The sequence below is a fragment of the Saccostrea cucullata genome, unplaced genomic scaffold, assembly GCF_032062105.1.
Source record: "Saccostrea cucullata isolate Sc308-1 unplaced genomic scaffold, CSIRO_AGI_Scuc_v1 ctg12034, whole genome shotgun sequence".
NCBI classification, from domain to species: Eukaryota; Metazoa; Mollusca; class Bivalvia; order Ostreida; family Ostreidae; genus Saccostrea; species Saccostrea cuccullata.
Window position 1 is genome coordinate 11,514 of NW_026922622.1, and position 8,305 is coordinate 19,818.

The 8,305-nt window shown below is 34.2% G+C and overlaps 1 long non-coding RNA gene across 2 annotated transcripts; it reads left to right on the top strand.

Annotated features, from left to right (window-relative positions):
• Positions 1-625: 625 nt before the first annotated feature.
• LOC134262096 (uncharacterized) lies at positions 626-8,050 on the top strand. 2 transcript variants are annotated; one of them, XR_009990941.1, is made up of 5 exons: positions 626-717; positions 1,767-1,882; positions 2,226-2,387; positions 7,706-7,841; positions 8,002-8,050. It is a non-coding gene; the product is annotated as an uncharacterized LOC134262096 (long non-coding RNA). The 2 variants fall into 2 exon arrangements; XR_009990940.1 differs by lacking the exon at positions 626-717 and having other exon boundaries at positions 1,760-1,882.
• Positions 8,051-8,305: the final 255 nt, after the last annotated feature.

Here is an 8,305-nt window from a genome sequence, read left to right on the forward strand (position 1 = left end):
AGTTGGTGATTTTTAAGAACATAAGAGTTCATTTCACCAGGTTTTTAACATTTTCTACATACCTAAAATTTTTGACTGAAGTCTAAGTCTGTTTCATGACCCTAGGGCCTCATCTCATCTCTGACATTTACGAACTTTAAAGTTATTACTTTCCCTCTTTTTTGTTTATTGGCAAGCAATAATATTTTTTATCGGTTTTGGCCAATCACAGTTGATTCCATGCGAGGTATGCAGCAAGTGTCAATATTAACGCATACATGAATAAATTCACGTTTTCTTTATGTGTGCTACAGTTTAAATGACTTCAAAAACGGATATAAATTCTTTTTCTTCGGAATAAAGTTTGTTCGTTTTTGGGTGGTTCATTTGTGGTTTAAGCTGCGTCCGACTAATACTTTATTTATTTGTTGACTAAGTAATTTTCTGCACATGCATTCTGGCATTTGTGGACCATATAAGTTCGTCATCAGAATACATGTGTATACAATCAGAATGATTTTAACTTACTTTTTACAATTACAATTTTTTGCAAATAACCTTTGAAATGGTAAGTAAATTGCTGGTCTGTTTGAAAAAGCAACTGTCAATGATGTAAGAAAACATATGTATTTCCAGCTCTTTGTACCGGAAATTGTCATGGACGAGGTACCTGTATAGGACCAGACACCTGCAGCTGTAGATGGGGGTATACCAGAAATGCCTGCCAAAAAGGTAATAGTAGACCCAACACAATGCCATGACGTAGGAATAAACTCATTACAAAATTAATCTATAAAATAACCCACCACAAAATAATTATGTAAGAATACACCTATCACAATATTATTTAAAAATAAAAATTGCAAACTTAAGTCATCACGTAAAAATAAATCATGCACTCACAAAGTTATCACAAAAGTTTATTTATAGGCCATAATCATCTATAGTCAATCTGAGGTCAGTCAAAAGTTCTTTAGAAGATATATGTTATTATCAACCACAATAAAAAAAATTACCAATCTCAATACAGACCCCAATAACATTGTGAAAAAAAAGTCATGTAAATAAATGAAATGAGGTTCACAGAGGCGACATTACATCCTTACCTGAAAACTGAAAGTATTTTTTTTTAATTTAGCTTGAATGACAGATTGCATTACAAGATATACACGTCTAATGAATCCAATCCTTTGTGTACAAATTGATTGACTGATTGATTGTATGTTGTTTTACGTCTCTCTCGAGAATTTTTCACTCTTATGGAGACGCCACTACTTGCCTGTGGAGAGCTGCAAATTTTGTCCTATATTTGGCATCTACGACCATTGAGTAGTGAGGTTTTTTCGTGCCAGTACCTACTGCTACACGGCACCTTGATTTATACGGTCTCATCTGAAGGACCGGTCTCCATGTCCCACATTGGGATTCGAGCCCGCGACGTAAAAATCAACTCAACTCGCGACTCTAGAGCAGACACTCTAACTACTGCATCACGCGGGCAATGTGTACAAATTGAAATATATGTTTATCTGATGTTCTTATTCGAACAATCTCAAACGAACAAGAATATTTAACAGCGTTATTCAAAATCATAACAACACTGATTATGGGTAAATGCTCCAAGACTTGTGCAGCTTATTAAAATTTATTACATACTTAGTAATAAATACAGGATTTTTGCATATGCAATATGCCTGACGTCACCACTTGTTCTATATAAACATGCCATATTTATCAACCTGCAATAAACATATATTTTATCTCTAAATGTATATTTACAATTTTAGAGACTAACCCACTTATTCTACAATATACGTCCATTCTCGCATACTTTGAAAGATCTGGACAGACGAGGGAATTATACAGATCTGTAATAGATTCTTCTGAACCGAACTCGACGAAGGTAGTTAAAATGGGCAAAGCTTAAAAAATTCTTTGTTTGCAGTTGCCGACCTATAATTTTTAGACTGGGTCGGTAGGTAGGGATTCTTTTTTTTGGGGGGGGGGAATCAATTTTTGTTAGATAACAAATAAAAGAGGTTTTCATACACCTACTAGACATGAATAAGCTCACCTCTTGTTATAAACCACTGATTGATAAAAAACGTGTCAAAATTTGAAAAACAAAACTGTTTCAATATTCTGAAAAAAAAAATAAAATTATCAAATGGCTAAAAAAAAGTTTGGGTCGGGTGCATTTTCAGTGGGTCGGTAGGCAACTGCAAACAAACTTAATTTTATTTTAGGCCATGTGGCTAAACCAAAAGGATTACAACTATATAAATGTTACATTTGCCGCTGTCCTCACATCAGCAGACAACCTAAACATTTCAAGAATGAAAAACAGTTTAAAGTGGGAATCATATCTGGAGGCGTTAATATCATTCATCTCAAAATGAGCAGACCAGGTGAAGGTATGTTGACCTCCTTTATATTTAATATATACTGTAAAAGCAGGAATATTTGTTGGGGTTTTTATTTTGTTTATATCGTTGTTTACAATTAGGAACGAAATTACAATTCCCACACGAATTTTTTATGATTATAAATTGAACAGTGTTACTTTTAAACCAACGAAAATCAATGCCCACGAAACCTTAATAATAATAATAATAATAATAATAATAATACTTTATTTAGAGAAGGTGGCCTGATTAGTATGACACACTATTCTTCCCCAGGACCTTCTAATTACAACAACAATATTACAATCAAATATACAAACAACTTAGCAAGTCAATTAAAATACAAGTACATGTTTTATGTCATATGATGATAATGATAATCATAATTAAATAGCAATGATAAAAAAATAAATTAAGATGACATAAAAAGTTATAAATATGTAATATCAGTAAGATTTTACAATACATAAATTATATACATGTGCAAAAGATATAAATCAGAGGTAATCAAGTTCTGTTGGTGAAGATATATTTTTCTACATTTCGTTTAAAGACTGGCAGACTTGGTGCACATCTTATATTTAAAGGTAAACTGTTCCAAATATGAACTCCAGAATATTGGAGTGAATTTTTAAACAAATTTGTTCGGTGTTTTGGTAGGCGAAGGTCAAAATTAGATTCTGAAAGTAAAGTATACGCATTTGAAGTTTGACAAATAAATAAATCTTGTAGGTAAGAAGGACTCTGATTGTTAAATATTTTGTACAACAAGATACATTTATGCAAAGTTACTAAGTCAAATACAGATAACCACCCTAATTTGTCAAATAATGCCTTAGAAGGAGCATCAGGGCAGCATCAAGTATAATTCTAGCGGCCCGTTTTTGAAGCTTATGGATTCTCTCCATGTAACTATGTGGTGCATTACCCCAGATAGTCAGACAATAATTAATAGAAGGTAGGATAAAGGCATTGTAAAACAGTTTTCTAGTTTTCAAAGGAAGAAATTTCTTGATTTTCCGCAAAGTAAATAATTTATATGTTAAAGATTTGCAGACCGAGTCTACATGGTCATGAAAGTTTGGCGTTTGATCTATATGAACCCCAAGTAGTTTTTCTGCTTCAACATTATTAAGGTGTGCATGTAAATTAAGATTTGAATTATTTAATTTCGATTTCCTTTGTTTAGTACCCATCAGCATACATTGTGTTTTGTCAATATTAAGAGCCATTTGATTTTCTAAGCACCATTTTCCAATATTTTCTAAATCAGAATTTAGGGCCGTTTCAATACTAAATATATTATTCTCATAAATATGCAGAGTTGCGTCATCAGCAAACATATCGATATTTGCATGACTAACATGTAAGGGAAGGTCATTAATATACAACAAAAACAAAAGGGGGCCTAATATTGATCCTTGTGGCACTCCTGCTGTGACAGATAAGACATCAGAAGAAGTTGTACCAATTTTTACACATTGTGTCCTGTTATTTAGATATGAGTGAAACCATTTAATTGACAATTCATCAAAGTTGTAGTTCTTTAATTTTTCAATAAGAATGTCATGACTCACTAAATCAAAAGCTTTGCTGAAATCCAAAAATGTTATACCTATATGAGATTACCTTCGTCCATAGCATGCAACCAAGCGTCTGTTAATTTAGTAAGTGCTGTTTGACAAGAGTGAAATTCTCTGAACCCAGACTGAGATTTTGTTATAAGATCAAAAGTGGAGGTAAAATCTCGCATTTGGTTAGCTATGTGCTTTTCAATTAGTTTGGATAGTGTTGGAAGTATAGAAATGGGACGGTAGTTGCTGGGGTCTGCTTTGTTGCCCTTTTTATATACAGGGGTGACTTTTGCTTGTTTCAACTTTGATGGAAAACTACCACTACTGATACTAGCATTGATTAAATGAGTGACTGATTTATTAATGATACTTGCTGCTAGTTTTAGGAGACGAGGTCCTATGAAGTCAATACCTGCAGATTTATTGACATCAAGTCCGTTCAACGAATCAAATACTTCTGTTTCACTGATTGTTGAAAGGCTAAAAAAGTTATCACCAAGTTTAGATTTTGTGAATTGTCTTAACTATTCTGGATTGAATTCGCAGTTTGGTAAATTATTTAGAAGTTTACTTGAGATTCCTGTAAAGTGTTGATTAAAAATATTAGCAATTTCTTGTGAACTGTTAGTTTCTGAGTCATTATGAATGATATGGGAAGGAGTAAAAGTTTTAGTATTAGACGCCAATTGATTTAAATATCCCCACATCTCTCTTGGATTTGAACTGTCTTCAATGGCTGATTTGTAATACAAAGCTTTTGCATTGTCAATCAGGAGTACAACTTTATTTCTCCATATTCGGAAATTTTCATAATCCCCTTTATGGTGATAAAAATCTCGAAAATGTCTAGCTTCGTTTATTTCTTTAGTTAGCCACTTTGGTCTAGTTTCACTCTTAACTCTCTTACATTTTATTCTAGCATGCTTGTCAAGGACGTTATTAAACATTATATAGAATTTATCAAGAATGTCATTAGGATCGTGTAATTCTGTAAGGTTATCAAAATTTTCATTTGTTAGGTCAGTCAGAAAATATGCTTCATTAAAGTTCACAAATAGGGTAATGGTCAGATAAGGATATTGGGGGTACACTAACTTCACATATGTTATCTGGTATGGTGGTATAAAAGTGATCAATAAGAGTACGGGAGGTGTTAGTAACTCTAGTGGGTGCATTAATTACTTGTTTTAGTCCAAATTCCTCTAAAGCAGATGTCCAGCATAGCGGGGGGTCTTTGAGTAAGTCAATATTAAAGTCACCTGTAATAATAATTTCACTGTCGTCACAGCAGGAGGCGATATTTATCTCCCTAGCGAAATCCTCTACCCAGCAAGAGGGAGCAGATGGTGGACGGTATACAGAGCAATAAAAAATAGGTTTAGAATTTTTAAGATTGATTTCTAGCCATATTGTTTCAATATTACTTACTTCAAATTCAGTTTTACGCTTGTAAGTAATATCATTTGAAATATAAACAATAATTCCCCCACCTGACTTAAAATGTCTATCCTTTCTCTCGAAAGTGAATCCATCGATATCTAAACCTGAGTTACAGTAATTATCATTTAAGAATGTTTCACAGAGGCCTAAAATATCGAGAGAATGTTTGTCTTGAAGCAACAATTTGATTTCGTCAATTTTGGGTATTAGATGACATACATTTAAATTTCCAAAACGCAAACCTCTTTTAACCAGTCCAAATCCAGTAATATTACTTTGTGCGCATAGCTTTTTCGGTACATTATCTTTCTGATTTAAATTATTTGGAGGACTTATCTGTGTAACATTCTTAGTTTGGCTACTTTTCTGTATACCGTCATGGACATTGATATTTAAAACATTTTTGTTTTGAGCATTTGTACATTTTTTGAAAATTTTAGGGATATATAAGTGGTCTTCACATGAGCAATCAATATTGTTGCGCTCATCACATAAGCTATTTAAAACAGAGTAAATATTATTTACAGTAGACAACATTGTATTTGGGACATAAAGTTCAGGATCTCTACGATTTTGTTCAACGGCATTTCTTTCTTTGCCGATTTCCTAGAAGGAACAAAACTTTTGTTTATGCCCCATTTTCCTACATTGCCAACACGATACTTTTTTCCCGTGTCTACAGTTCCGAGTAGAATGGCCCTCTTCTCCACAATAGAAACAAAAACTTTTCCTTACTGCAAATGAATCGGCGTGAACACTGCTTTCCTTTTGTTTCAGAATAGGGACATACTGATCGATGTTTTTTAACAATTCAGCTGTGCCTTTATCGGACAAGTGAATGCCGTCTTTCCAGTAGAGCTCATTTGCTTGACTTTTTTGGAAAGATTTGCTCATCGGGATAAGAATAGCTCCGCTCTCCTTGCACACATATCTAATGATTTCATTTACTTCATTCACATTTACATCTCTACGTGGTAAAACTTCGGAGACGTATACTTGTATTCCTGGGTGCCGTTTCCGTAGATCACAAATAATTTCCATGAAGTCGTTTTCAATTGCTTCCGGGTCGCGGTTGCTTGAAACATCATTCCCACCCGCCTGAATGATAATATTACGGAAGGGCGACACATCCATTTTTCCTAATTTTACTTTGATATGTGAAACTTTGGCTCCTCTGTTTGTGGACACTTTCACCGATTTATTCAATCCACGGGTCCTCACTCTTTGCAGGATTGAACTACCAATCAAGAGGGACGATCCCCTTATTGACATCGGTTCTTCTTCATTTTTCGTTGATTTTAGGGTTCTCTGTGTTTCCTCTTCTAATATTGGGGCGCATATCTCTGTGTTAGTGCTTGACTCGGTCACACAATTAACGGTGTTGCACTGCACATGTCTAGAAATGCCGCCTGAATAAGTAAGCCTCTCTGTAGATGTCTCTTTGTGTTTAACTGCCAGCTTGTAGGTTTGTGTACTGGCAGACACTGAGGATTTGGGCTGCATAGAGCTCAATTTTTCTTTTAGTTTTTCTACCTCAAGGGTGAGGAATTTGACAGTATCGGTTAATTGTTTGATTGTAGCTGCACTATTGCAGTTGCTGCATTCATTGAGCTCATTGTTTCTACATTTATTGATACCTTTTGGAGTTGAAGCTGACTGGGGCTGTGGCTGGGTAAATATTTCAGCGATGATAGGTTCCACATCATTTACGAGTTCTTGCAGGAATTTTTTGTACCAGGTGAAAGCTGCATCTCCTTGGATATGGAGGGAGTTTGTAGATTTGTAGAGTGTAACAGTTACAGTTTTACATGGAGTCTTATAAATCCATCCATTTCTATTACTCCGATTGTAGAAAATCAGGTTCTTCTGCAAGAGTCTTGATATTTTAGAATAGCCCTCATCCTCAAAAGTAATGGTGACACTTTCATTATTTAACTTCACTTTCAAATAGTCTGGTATATGCACATCTTCTGTCATCGATTCATTATAACTTGTAACAAATGAATTTGAAAGTCCACTAAAAGAGTCCAGAATTGATCTAAAAAAACTTGTATTTGAACTAATATCCATTATTATCCATTGTGTAGCTGTTATCTTCAATATAATCTTACTAGAGAGAGAGAAGAGCGCCAGAAAACACGTCTGCTCACCTTGACTGTCTTATCTCTTCCAATAGATTACAAATCATCAGAATTTTATTCTCAGGAAAATTTGTGCTTCTACAATTTGTAGATTAAGTACCAAGTTCAATATTATTATGAATTTTTGAAAATACTAGAAATTGTATACACTTATCTTTATAACTAGAAAAGACGCCCTTTGTGAGTGGAAATGAAACCCACCTCTGTGAGAGTCAGCCCAGTTCTCTCTATCCCAGCGTGGATTTATTTCAATGTAACTACACGGATGACAAGTTTGACATGCAGCTGGAACACGGAGACAAGTAAATTCTCTTCAAAATTGTGTGGTAGAGGGGTTTGAGGGAGGATGTCTATTCATTTTTAACTATAAAGTCTCAAATAAATGACATCTAAATATAAAATAAGAACTAGGACTCCTGATTTTGGAGAATGTAATGAAGGTTTTGACTTTTTTATATACAGTTTAACCCTGACAGCTTTTACTAAAATCTGGGGTATTTTTGAAAAAGACTTATTTATTGACGAGATGTCTACAAAATCTACAATGTTTCGCTTCGATTTGGTAAAGCCACATCACTGTCTCCTAGACGGACCATGTGAGGCGAAAGCACTGGATGTTGTGGAAGATGTCACTAAGGTATCTTAAACGTGTTCTCCGATTTATTTCAATTGAACCTTGTTAAGATATACTTCTCTAAAACAGTTTTATTTTTGATATAGAACCATTTCAAGCTTAGTTTGGACTTTCAGTAAGGCGTGGCATTCC